This window comes from Notamacropus eugenii, chromosome 4 (genome assembly GCF_028372415.1).
Source record: "Notamacropus eugenii isolate mMacEug1 chromosome 4, mMacEug1.pri_v2, whole genome shotgun sequence".
Lineage (NCBI taxonomy): Eukaryota > Metazoa > Chordata > Mammalia > Diprotodontia > Macropodidae > Notamacropus > Notamacropus eugenii.
Window position 1 is genome coordinate 299,417,704 of NC_092875.1, and position 14,299 is coordinate 299,432,002.

Below are 14,299 nucleotides of genomic sequence, written 5' to 3' on the forward strand. Positions count from 1 at the left end.
TCTGGAGAAATAAATATGCTTCTGAGATGAACACTTTGGCCAAATTGTGTACCATGTAGTAATCTTTTTTTCCCTCTCATTTTAAGCTCAAAGGCCATGGAAAGGATCCAACAAATCTCAAAACAGAAATTGGTTCAGCTTAAATGCATTTAGCACCTTGCTCAAGACTAACTTTTACTTGACGAGACTTGACATTTTTCAGTTAAATTTGGCTACAGCAGAAAAAGCGAGGGGAAAAGGATTGAAAAATTCAGGTAACATTGAGTGATAAAATGATCTAGGACAATATGTTTACTAGCAACATTGAAACTGTTATCAAGGGATTTTCCCCTGGACAAAGTGAGATGCTTTGTAAGTAATATTTCAGTTCTTCAGCGAATCTATGGTCTCATCAGTGCAAGCAACACTTTCATACCTTTTTGACCTATGAGTCTGTAATCCACAGAATTTGTGCTCCATTTGTGCTCTAAAAAGACTGTATCCCACATGTTGGGAGAAAATCTATCAATGCAGCCTGCTATGGCTATGCTTCTAATATTTCTTGTTCTTTCTACATGAATGGCTCATCTCTGTTCCAATAAAGTATTATTTTAATGATGTCTTTTCACTACTTTCTGTGTCCAATTCCTATTCTAGCATCTATTTATGCTCATTGTGAGTCCCTCCATTGCCTTTTCAGTAAATCAGAATTTTAAATCTTTGGAGACTATGGCATTGTAATATTCAAATTTCAACAAAATTCAGTTTAGTAAAACAACTGCAAGTGTTTATAGTGAATAAATCACTTTTCATCAAAATTGATGATGTGTTAGTCTGATTAAATGGTCATTAGTCAATCATAGGGTCAAGGAAGTAGAGCTAAAAGGGACTGCAGGTACTACTCTCTTCTCCAACAAATCAGAAAGGTTGAGTGATTTGTATATTGTTACACAGGGAACAATTGTCAGAAGTGAGATTTGAATACAGATCCTCTGATTTCAGAGCCAGTGTTTGTTCCACTGGACTCTGCTGACATCATTTTTAACCACCTTCTATTTGACAGCCACCATTCTAGTGTCTAAGGATATAAAAACAAATACAAAACAACTCCTGTTCTCAAGAAATTTACTTGCTATAGAAAAAAATATGTACACATGTAAATTCAGGGAGTTGCAAAGATCTTAGTATGGCTTAAAACTGACTTTTATAACATCATGTGTGTGTGTGTGTGTGTGTGTGTGTGTGTGTAAGAAAGGCTAGTTTTTTTTTTAATAAGAGGAACTAGGAGCTGAAGGAGGGAAGATCAGGAAAGCTCTCATACAGGAGGGGACATATGAGCTCTCTTGAGGGAACCTAGACTTTCTAACATATAGAAAAGAGATGGGAATACATTACAGGCATGAGGGATAGTTTGCTCAAAGATATGGAGACAGGAGATTGAATAACATATGTGAGGAGTAACAAGAAGGCCACGCTAGCTGGACTAAAGAGTGAGTGTGAAAGTGAATAATGTATAATCTGCCTTGAAAGGTAAATTAGAGACAGTTTGTCAAGCAAGGAAGTTTATATTTGATACTTGAGGTGATAAGGAATCGTTGGAATTTGTTGCAGAGGGGTAATTGTGTGGTCAGGATATTTAGGAATATCACTGTGGAAGCAATGTGAAGGATGAATTAGAGAGAAGGACAGATCTGAAGCAGTAGACCAAATGGGAAGTTATTGCAATAATATGTATATTTCTGTAATATGAATATATTGTAATGTAGTGATGTGAGAAATGAAGAAAAAGGACAATTTCAAAGAGACATAGAAAAACTTATGTGAACTGATGCATGGAGAAGTGAGCAGAACCAGAAGAAAAAAATACTATAACTTCATTATTATAAAAATTAATAATTTCAAAAGCTTTAGAACTCTGATCAACTTAATGATTAACCAAGGTTTGAGTGGTGTAATAAAAAATGCTGACCAGATGACAGAGTAACCAATATGCAAAATAATAAATTCATATTTGGTTGATCAATGCAGGATTGTTTTGCTTGACTGTGCTTATGTGACAAAAGGGTTTGGTATCACTAATATTATAATAGATAGTATATATTCAATATATATAATGGATAGTATATATACACATATATGTACATGTATACATACATATATGTGTATATATACATATATACATATATATGTAGTTCTTACTATAAGTCAGATACTGTTAAATACTGTTCAATTTCCTCATTTAATCTTCACAACACACTTGCAAGGAAGGTGTTCTTATTAGTTACATTTTAGAGATGAGGAAATTCGAGCAAAGGGAGATTAAGTGACTTACCCAGCATCTCACGGCTAGTGCCTGTGAATGGCTTTTTAACTCAAGTCTTCCTGACTCCAGGATCTGTGCTCTGCCCTCTGTGTCATCTATCTGTCCCTCATTAACTGGATATATGGGGAGACGGAAACTGAGGAGTTGATAGCACTGAGGTTATTCCAAGAATGGTGTTATATTTGCTACAAATGCAGAAACTGAGGAGTAAAATTAGGGATAAATAAAATGAGTTTTGAGCATGTTGAATTTGAGATGTCTCTGGACATCTAATTCAATATTCATGTGTTAGTAATTCGAGAAATGAACATTTGAACATCAACAGTTATGAATCCTAACAAACTTCTGCCACTTCCTTCCCCTTATCTCCCATCTATCATTCTGCTTGTATCATAAGTGAAGCAAAGCAGTTGTATAGGAGTGAGGGTCATTTTGAAATTTTCATTTTTAATTGATTGTTATGACCAAATTGATCTCTGGTCTCAGAAAGCAGATACAGTCACTTCCCAGGATAATACTCAAAAATATTCTAGCTTGATAGAACTTTCCTAAGCATGAACGCTACTGGAATTGTGTTCAAGAACCCAGGGTTACCTCTGCAGTACAATGGGGCACTGGATAAGTTTGAGGAAAGAAGTAATGCTAAGGTGAATGAATACATTCAGAAATAAATCTTACGTTCTCAACTTTGTTAGTCTGCATTTTATTGTTTCCAAATATAAGAGAAATAATAAAAATTAAAATACATCAATGTTACTAATAACATGCAATCTTTACAGTTTTACTTATCTTCAGCTACATCCCAGTGGATTTTTAGTTCTCCATATTTATGCTTTTGGAACCTGATCTGCAAGTAAGACTGTGTACTTTTAGGTTTTGCACAGAAGGCTTATTGCAAATATGGTTCTACTTACTCTCTCATCACCCTGTACTCCATTGATTCATTGATTTCTATTAGTCATAAGTCTGTTCCTTAAACCACTGACCTAAGGGTGTGCAAGAAAGTACATTGAAATTGTTGCTTAAATATATAGTTATTATTCTACTTCATATTTACATGGCATGTCATGATTTAAAAAAATCAAACATTTTTATAAAATATAATTTGCGCTGGGAAAAACTTTTTCATATGTGTAAGAATTATTATTTCTATGAATTGGGCCATGAAGGAATGATTTAAAAGGCATTTATTAGTGCTTACTATGTGCAAAGTCCTGGGCTAAGCATTAATTATATATATATATATTATATATATGTATATAATATATAAAATATGCTTACATGTATATGTGTGTGTTCGTGGTTAAATTCATATGCTAATAGGAAGAGGCAACTTAAATAGAGAGTTGCTATCACTGAAGACAAATAGGATTGCATTAGCCAATATTTCTCATGATTTTTATTCTCAGAACCCTTTGTGTATAAAAATTATTGAAGATTCCCCCTGAAGAGCTTTCATTCTTATGAGTTATCTTTATTGTTATTTACCATATTAGAAATTAAAATATGTTAGTATTATTATAGAAGTAATTTTGACCTCATTGATCCCGTGAAAGAATTTCAGAAAAGCCCAGAGGTGCCTGGAACAAAACTGTTCTAAATAATACTGTTTTAAATTTTTCCTTTAAAGATTTATACTTGTGATATGAATCTCTGACACTAGGTAATGTGTTTTATAAAGATATTTTTTTCCTGGAGAATGTAGGTGAGACAGGATGAACCATGAAGCATTTTCTTTTTACAAAAAAAGGCTACTGATGTCAAATTGAAATTTAGTCTTGGTTAAGTTGATCCTGAATGGGAAATGATAGTTTAAATTATACATTAATTTGAAAGACTAGTACTGTGTTGGCTGGATAACACTATAGAAATGACTCACAGAAGAGCTGAATCACATCTCACTCTATAGGCTAGATTGGCAAAAATTTCTGCCAATACTGCTTTTTATAGGAAAGTCTATGTAGCAACTATAATTCATTGAAAAACCAGTAAATGGAAGGATTAGCTCTGCAGAGAGCAAACACAAAGCAGAGCAATAGAGAAAAAATCTTTGTCAATTGTCTCAGCATTTCAAAGCTAAGTGGACAAAACAGACAAGCAGATGACAGCACATTTTGAGAGAAGCATCAAGTAACAGTTCAAGAGGCAAGAAATATAGTTTAACACTAAAATAGTGAATTGTGTAGGCAACTTGTAACCGCCTTTCCCTAAGTTGCGTCATAATATATGGAATAGTGTTATACCTTTGTGTATGTGTATGCATGCCGATTTAGAAGAGAATATGACTTCATAGTTATTTTGCTATTCTGTTTACTTAAATGCCTGTCTTGGTTTGGTCTAGTAAGAGAACCATGTTAGTTGTGGGGTTGATGAGATATGGTTTTGAATTGGCACTTAACAAAAGTGTTCCTTGAACTTGGTTACAGCTTTCATGTTTATCAGAAAGAGAGATGGTTCTGGCATGGTTCTGGTATATATGCTTCAATTGTTCCAAATGTGGTTTTTTTTTTTTTTTGGTCTTTCCTTTATTTTTAAATTTATTGATTTATTTTTAGTTCATGTCCACAAGATTTTGAGTACAAATTTTCACCCCATTATACCCCTCCCTCCACCCTGAGATGGTGCCCATTCTGATTATCCCTTCGGCTAGTCTGCCCTCCACTTTTTTTTATCCCCCCATCCCCTTTACTTTCTTGAAGGACAAGATAAATTTCTATACCCCCTTGCCTGTATATATCTTAATTTTTATTGTCTTTCTTTAAATTTTGAATTCCAAATTCTCTCTCTTTTCCCTCCCCACCCACCCCCATCGAGAAAGGAAGCAATTCAATATAGGTTATACATGTGTAGTTATGCAAAACCACTTCCATAATAGTGATGTTGTGGAAGACTGACTATATTTCCCCCCATCCTATCCCATCCCTCAATTATTCCACTTTATCCTTTGACCTTGTCCCATTTCTAAAGTGTTGGCTTCTGACTACCCCTTTCCCTCAATCTGCCCTCCATTCTATCACCCCCTGACTTGCTTCCCCCCTACTTTCTTGTAGGATAAGATACCCAGTTAAGTGTGTATATCATTCCCTCCTTGAGCCAAATCTGATGAGTAAAATTCACTCCTTCCTTATCACCTCTCGCATCTTCCTCTCCACTGTAAAAACTTTTTCTTGTCTCTTTTATGTGAAATAATTTACTCCATTCTATTCCTTTCTCTTTCTCCCAATATATTCCTCTCTCACCCCTTAATTTTATTTCTTAGATATCAACCCTTCATATTCAACTCACCTTGTGACCTCTATGTATCTGTCTGTCTGTCTGTCTATCTATCTATCTATCTATCTATCTATCTATCTATCTATCTATCTATCTATCTATCTATATATCATCTATCTATCTATATGTCTGTCTATCATCTATTTCCTCCAACAACCCTAATCCTGAGCAAGGTCTCATGAATTACAAATATTATCTTTCCACATAGGAATGTCAACAGTTCAACTTTAACAAGTTTCTTATGGCTTTTCTTTTCTATTTAACTTTTCGTGTTTCTCTTGATTCTTGCATTTGAAAATCAAAATTTCTATTTAGCTCAGGTATTTTCATCAAGAATGCTTGAAACTCCTCAATTGCATTGAATATCCATTTCCCCCTGCTGAAGGTTGATGCTCAGTTTTGCTACTGATAGGTGATTCTTAGTTTTAATTCTAGCTCCTCTGACCTCCAGAATCTCATATTCCAAGTCCTTTGATCACTTAATGTAGAAGCTGCTAGATCTTGTGTTTTTCTGATTGTATTTCCCCAATACTCAAATTGTTTCTTTCTGACAGCTTGCAATATTTTCTCCTTAATCTGAGAACTCTGGGATTTGGTTACAATATTCCTAAGAGTTTTCCTTTTAGGCTCTTTTAGAGTCAATTGGTGGATTCTTTCCATTTCTATTTTACCCTCTGATTGTAGAATATCAGGGCAGTTTTCCTTGATAATTTCTTGAAAGATGATGTGTAGGCTCTTTTATTTTTATTGTGGCTTTCAGGTAGTCCAATAATTTTTATATTGTCTCTCCTGGATCTATTTTCAAGGTCAGTTGTTTTTACAATGAGATATTTCATATTATCTTCTATTTTTTTCACTCTTTTGGCTGTGTTTTATAATTTCTTGATTTCTCATAAAGTTATTAGCTTCCATTTGCTCCATTCTATTTTTTAAAAATTATTTTCGACTCAAATGCCAGAACACAAATACAGAATGGAAAAAAGAAACAAAAACATGTAATAAACTTAAATATTGAAACTTAAATACAAAGCTAAAAATAATAAAAAATATGTGCATAGCAGAACATAAGAGAGGATTCAAATTATGTAACAATATATTTTCATTTCAAGAAAGCCTTTATGATAACTAATATCTGTGATGAAAATTGTCCATTTTTGCTTCTCCATGAATTCTTTTGTTCTCTGTTGTGCACTTTTTTTTACTTTGTTCTTTTTTCCCCTCTCCCCATATTCCCAAAAGGCTTAGATATGTTTCTCTATAGCTACAGACAAATATTTACATATATACATATATGCATATAGATATAGATATATATGTTCCCAAACCTATTCTATGCCTGAACTTTGGTTTTTATGTTTGTGCATATGTCTTGTTTCCTCTCTGTTATCTACTTAACTTCTATCCACTACCTTGACCTCCTATCCTCCTAGGATCCTTCCCCTATCCTCCCATTCCCATAAACCTAAACACTCTTCTATATCCCCTTTTGCCTATTCCCTCATCCTCCCCTCTAATGAACCTTCCCTTGTCTTCCCCCTCCTATGCCCTTACCATTTTTTTCCTCTGAATTTAGAAGATTTTTATATTCTTCTAAATATTTGTGCATTGTTCCCTCTTAATGCCATTCCTTACGAAAATAGTTTACCAGAACCACCAGCCATTCTCCCCCATCTAATCTTGCACCTCATTTATATAAAATAATCACTCTTTTTAGCTATTCTGAAATGGTTTTACTTTTAAAATTAATACCATAATGGGGTTTACCCGATTCTTTGTTATGAACTACCCAATTATTAATGAGAATCTTAGACATACATTTTACATATGTAAAATACAAAATCTGTCTTTATGCATCCCTTATAATCAATCTTCGGTATGTGCCTTATATTTCTCTTGGTTCGTGTATGTTGAATCTTTTATTAAGTTTAGGATTTTTGTTAATGAAGTCTTAAAAGTCTGAAAGTTTATCAAATGTCCACTTTTTTTCATTCTGAATACTTAACTTTGAAGGGTATGATATTTTTAACTGGAGCTCATTGATATATTATGTTCCAAGATCTGTGGTTCTTTAGGGTCTCTGCTCTAGGTCTTATGTAATTCTAATTGTGACTCCATCATATTTAAATTGCTTTAATCTTGAATTTTTTAATATTTTATCCTTGAACTGGAGGTTTTAAAATTTGACTATGATATTCTTATGAGTTTTCCTCATAGGATCTTTTTTAAGTGGCGATTGATGGACTTTTTCTATTTCTACTGCCCCCCACCCCTCTTGTTCTAATGCTTCAGGACAATTTTCTTTATTTCTTATATTATTATATCAAGATTGTTTTTTTATCATAATTTTCAGTTAGTCCAATTATTTTTATATTTTCCCTTCTTGTTCTATTCTCCAAAACTGCTGTTTTTCTTATAAGATGTTTCATTTTCTCTTGTATATTTTCATTTTTCGTATTTCATTTAATTATTTCTTGATATCTTATCATTTTATTGGCTTCATTTTGCCCAATTCTAACTTTAAGGTGTCATTTTCTTCCTTAAGATTCTGGATCTCCTTTTCTAATTGGTTAACTTGCCTTCTGTAACCTCCTTTCTTGGATTTTTCTTTATATATATGTGTGTGTGCATATATATTTATTTATTTTTTCCTCCAACTCTGTCATCTGACTTTTAAAGTTTTCTTTTTATTAAGACTTTCTATAAATTCTTTTGGGGCAGGTGACCACTAGACATTACTTTTTGGGGGTTTCCTTACTTCAATATCTTCCTCTGAAGATGAACCCTAGTCACCTCTATTCCCATAATAGCTTTCTATTGTTGAATTCTTTTGCATTTGCCTGTGATTTTTTTTTGTGATAATAGCTTAATTTTTGTAATCACTTCTAGTCCAGGGGTATGGGAAACAGTGCCTCTTGCCCCAAATCTTCATTTCTCCCCTCTAGCTTGGAACCAAAGTCAAACTTCCAGACTCATGTAAGTGCCCACAGCCAGAGGCTTTCTGCCCCGCTGCTTCTGCATTACCTGGTGTGTGCTAGATCCTTCTCACCCCACCACTCCTCAGTACATAGCACAGAGGTTATCTCAATCTTCCCAGGCTCAAACATCCAACTCCCTCCTGCCTCCCTATCCCGGGGGTGAATGTTCCTGTGTTTGGGGCTAAGGCAGCTTCTTCAACCAACTATCCTCAGGACTTGTCACTTATTTAAGAGTCTTGTGGCTTGTTAAAATGGAACCTAGCCTGGAAGTGTTTACTATTCACAGGGACCAAACCTCATACTGAAATTTTTCTTCTTATCTCCTTCAGTTGTACCAAGACGATGCCTGATGTGCCCCTATTTTTATTTATCTCCACCCACATTTTCTTCACCGTAAGGTGCTATTTCAACTCTTTTGTGGGGGCAAAATTTTGAGAGCTTGGAATTTTCTGACCTACTCCACCATCTTCCCAGAATCTTCTCAGCTCTACTCTAATTTTGAAGGAATTATTTTCTTAAATGAGCTTTTGGAATTCCACTTCCATTTGGTCAAATCTGCCTTTAAAGTTACTTTTCTCCTCATTAACTTTTTCAATTTCTTTTGTATTTGAGTTACTCTATTTTTGAAAGTGTAACTTTCTTCAGTATTTTTTGTTCTCCTTGAACAAATTGTTGACTTGATTTTCCTGATTTTCTTGCATCACTCTCATTTCTCTTCTCAATTTTTCCTCTATTTCTCTTACTTGATTTTCCAAGTCCTTTTGGAGCTCCGCCATGGCCTGTGACCAACTCATATTTCTCTTGGAGGCTTTTGATGTAGAAATTTTGTCTATATTGTCCTCCTCTGGTTCTATGCCCTGATCTTCCTTGTCACCAAAGTAGGATTCTGTAGTTTGAGTTCTTTTACAATGTTTACTCATCTTTCCAGCCAAACACTTGACTTTCTAACTCTTTGTCAAGGTAGGACTCTGCTTCCTGTGGAGGTAGGTGTGGGTGTGTGTACTGTCACAGGCTTCAGGGATTTTGTATCAGCTGCTTGATCCCTCACTGTCTGTGAACCCAGAGCTCTGGAAATAACATCTGCTACTGCTGCTGCTGCTGCTGCTGCTGCCACTGCCAGCCCCATTCACTGCCCTGGGACTGACCAGACCTTGAGCTCCTCTTTCACCCAGGTCCCACAGAGTTTTCCCACTGAGCTTTGGTGATTGTGGGTTGAGATCTCTGAAAACTGCCACACCTGTCCATGATTCAGACCCCCAAGGCCTGCTGTGACCTATCTGTGCCAGAGTGGCCCATGCTAGACTGTGCTCCACTCTTGGCCCAGTGCAAAAGACCCTTCCTGTTGACTTTCCATATTGTCTTGGGCTAGAGATTTGTTCCACTTTGCCATTTTGTGGGTTCTATAGCTCTAGAATTTGTTTCAAGTCATTTTTACAGGTATTTGATGGGCTTTGTGGGGAGAGCTCAGGGAAGTCCCTGCTTTTACTCCACCATCTTGACTCTGCCCCCCTGGACCAATGCATTTTAATGAGCTTTAGGTAAACCAAGTATGTCATTCACAGTCACATGCCTTAAATTCTAGGTCCTTTCATTTTCCCTTACTTCAGGTTTCCCTTACTTTCCTAAACAGAAGATCTGAGAAAGTGCCCTGTTCAAAAATGCACTGACACCAAATATAATCATCTCTCTCTCTCTCATCATTGCACTTCTACTAATATATATGGTATGTACAAACTTGTATGTAGCTATCCATAGGATACTAAGACATAGATTTCTTCATATAGTCTTTCTTGGATCAAGGTTCAAAGTCAAGTTCATGTGAACCAGTTTTCCACTTGACTTTGCATTCAACATCTCTCTTAATCAGTTACTTCAACTAACTTACACTCTCAATCTGCTGTCTCCCTATCCATTATTCCTTTGATTACTGGCCCAAAATGTATAATGAAACTCTGTCTTTTGCTGAACTCATTTGATTGAACTGTGTCTATTTCTTTGTGCCCTGCCTTGGCCACTGTGAACAAACATTTTCTGTCAAATCATTGCTTCCCTCTTCACCACAATTAACCTGGCTCTTAAAAACCAGTGACATCCCTGAAGCTAATTCTAATCATCTTAAATATTCTTTGGATATCACTGAAAGTGAGGTATCCCTTTGAGCATTCCTGCCACTTCTTTTTAAATATCATTGCCATTCTGTGATATTAAGTGCATTTCAACCCTAGTGAAATCTCTTTCTTTCTCCTTCCCCTTTGGTGAGGTCTTTATGCTCCAAAACATGGTCAACTTTTGTAAACAAGTTGTGTACTGACAGGTATATAAATTCCTTTCTATTCCCATTTATTAGACAACAGAAATCTATAAACTATTTTTAGAATTCCTATCCTTATCCTTATTTTTTGTTTTGTTATATTTATCTAGCCTAATAGAGGATTAATGAGTTTCCCCACTGCTGGAGTTTTATTATCTATTTCACCCTTTAATTACACTAACAATACATTTAATTTTAAAAAAAAATAATTCTCATTTCATTTTATATTTTCTCAATCACATGTAAAAATTTTAACATTAATTATTTAAAAATTTTGAGTTCAACTTTTCTACTTCATTTCTTTCTTTCATATTCTTTGACAAGGCATTCAATTTGATATAGACAATACATTATTTTTTATGTGAAATACTGTAAATACATATTTGGTTATTAGCCATGTTATAAAAGAAAACAAAGACCAAAAATAAAAAAAAAACAAGAAAAAAGTATGAAGTAAAAAAAAGTATCAAGATTCCATTAGTTCTTTTCATGTAGGTGTATAGCATTTTTAAAAATCACAAATCTTTCTGAATTATTTTGAATCATTGTATTGCTTAGAAGAGCTGTTGTTCATAGTTGATCATCATCCAATATTCCTGTTACTGAGTACAATGTTCTGCTCACTGCACTATTTATAAGTTCATATAAGTCTTCCCAGGTTTTTCTTAACCATCCTGCTCATCCTTTCTCATGGATATGGATTCTTATGGATCCATATCATTCCATCACAACTTGTTCAACCATTCCCTAATTGATGGGAAACCCCTAATTGTTCTAATTCTTTACCAAAAATAACTACTATAAATGGTTTTTTGGTAAATTTATATAGTTCTTATTATGTGCTAGGTATTGTACTAAGTGCTTTACAATGATTGCTTCATTTATCTTGAGAAAAGGCCATTGGATTTTGTGTTTAGGAGATCATTGGTAGCACTGATAAGAGCAGTTTTGGTGGAATGGGAAATTCAGAAGCCAGGTTGTAAGTGGCTGAGATGACAGTGAAAGGAGAAAAATGATCGTCCACCTGCATTCAGCAGCACAGTGCATAGGAGTGACTGTGGCAAATGGTGGGAATGATCCAAGGTTGTGGCTTGGCAGGGTGAAATCTGCAAAATAATAAGAGACCTAGGGATTCAACAGAGGAAGGGAGTGTAGAGGCTAAAAGAGTCAAAATGGGGGTAAAAGAATAGTTTCTAGTGCAGAGTAAATGACCTTGGAAAGAATTGAGTGGTCAAAGGATTTGTCACAAAGCAGATGAAGAGTTGACTTTTGAGAGGGAAAACAGCAGAGACGAAAGCTCAATAAATGGTGATTGGAAAGGGGGGATTTCAAAATTCTTGAATCTGAAGATGACATATTTGTAAGTGTTTGAAAGACTAAGGATATGACCATCTTTTTCTGTGGCTGAGGTAGAATTGAGGTATAGATAGTAGGAAATGAGTAGAATGAGGAGCTGAGTGGTTAGAGTTCAAATATTTATGCTGAAGTCCCCTGGTATGAGGACAAGAGTTGAGGTGAGAGAACATCTGTCAACCAAATCTGTCTACTAAGTTCAATGAAAAAGGAAGAGGAGTAAATGGAGGAATCTGTAGTGAACAGGTTCTAGGATTTTGTTTGGGTGGTAGATATGAGTGATATGAACTTCAAAGGAAGAGAAGTTATATCTTGAGTGATGGAAGTAGGGGGAGAAACTTGAAGTGGCCATGGGGATTAAGGAGTATTCTAACTCCTCTGTTTCAACCAGTGAATAGAGGAAAATAAGTAAAAGTGCAGCCAGAATTGAAAAGCAATTGCTAGGGAGACTGTTATCATCTTGGAGGAAGGCAGATTTCAATAATAGCTAGTAAATTGAGGGAGTGGAAGAGTAAAAGAGTAGAATGAAGGGAAATTCATTGCTAATGGAACAGGCATTTCAAAGGGTGCATTGAAAGAGTTAGGTGGTATTTGATTGAAACTTAGGGTAGGAGGGTGGAGGGAAGTAGGAATAAGATGGGGATGGGGTGTGGGTAATGGACATTGGATGAAGCTCTACAGGGTTTCAGAATCACTGATGTAATCAATCCACTCCCCCAAAGAGGCAGCAGATTATGAATTGGAGGTAAGAGTAGTATGAGATAGTGGGTACAAGGATCAGATATCAGATGAGAGGTCTCTTTTCTATCCAAAGGGTGGATATTAGGCGATGGAGGGCAAGCCTGTACAGCAATAAAAAGACGTCTTATTCTCCACCAACTTTCCTCTTCTTCTTTCTCCAAACAACAGGTAATGGAGGGCCTGAAATAAAATGTAATGTTCCTTATTTAATCACTGGATGGAAGACAACCCTTGATGTTCTTGTTAAAGAAATATGTTTCTGTCAAAGGACATAATGTTCCAAGTAGTAGATCACAGGTGTAAGGTGAGTGCTAAGGAATGATTGATTTTTCTTATCACTTGAAGATGCTGGAAATCAGGTGGCAGCAGGAAATAGTAGATTCCCTATACCAGAGAAGATGCTTTAGGGTAGGTGGAAGATATCTCATTTGACACTTGTGTCAAGCTCTACAAGTGAATGGTATTGGTAATTACTCATGTCCTGAATACTTGAAGAGAATGCTAATCTCTACGTGGATGCTTCCTTTTTCCAAAGGACTACGGGACCTTTAACTATTGTAGGCTTTGCCTGAGGTCTTTCCCTCTTATTGGGGATTCAGGGTTCGTTACCCACCCTGAGCTTCCATCACAGAATTCAGGGGATACTTGGGCTGCATTTTTGTCTTAGACATTTCTCCCACAATTTGGCTGGGGCTACACATTCCCTAGTGTATTCTTTTTTTAAATAACATTTTATTTTCCTCAGTCACATGTCAAGAAAATTTTTAGCATTCAGTTTGATATAGTTTATACATGTAGTATCATGTAAAAATATTTCCATAATAGAGTTATGAAAGAAGAAACAGATCAAAATAGATCAATAAAGTGAAAAAAAATATGCTTTGATCTGCATTCAAAGTCCATTGGTTCTTTATCTAGACATGGATAACCTTTACCTTCATGAGTCCTTTGTACTTTTCTTGGTTCATTCTATTTCTGAGAAGAGCTGAGTCATTCATAGTTAATCATCACGCAATGTTGTGATACTGTGTACAATGTTTTCCCAATTCTGCTCATTTTACTCTGTATCAGTTTGCACAAACCTTTCCAGGTTTTTCTGAAATCTGCCTGATCATCATTTCTTACAGCACAGTAGTATTTCATTACATTCATATATTACAGGTTGTTCAGCCATTCCCCAATTGATGGACATCCCCTCAATTTTAAATTTTTTTTGACACCACAAAAAGGGCTGCTATATTTTTGCACGTGTAGGTCTCCCCTTCACTTTTTTGGGATCTCTTTGGATAAAGCCCTAGAAATGGTATTGCTGGGTCAAAGGGAATGCACAATTTTAAAGCCCTT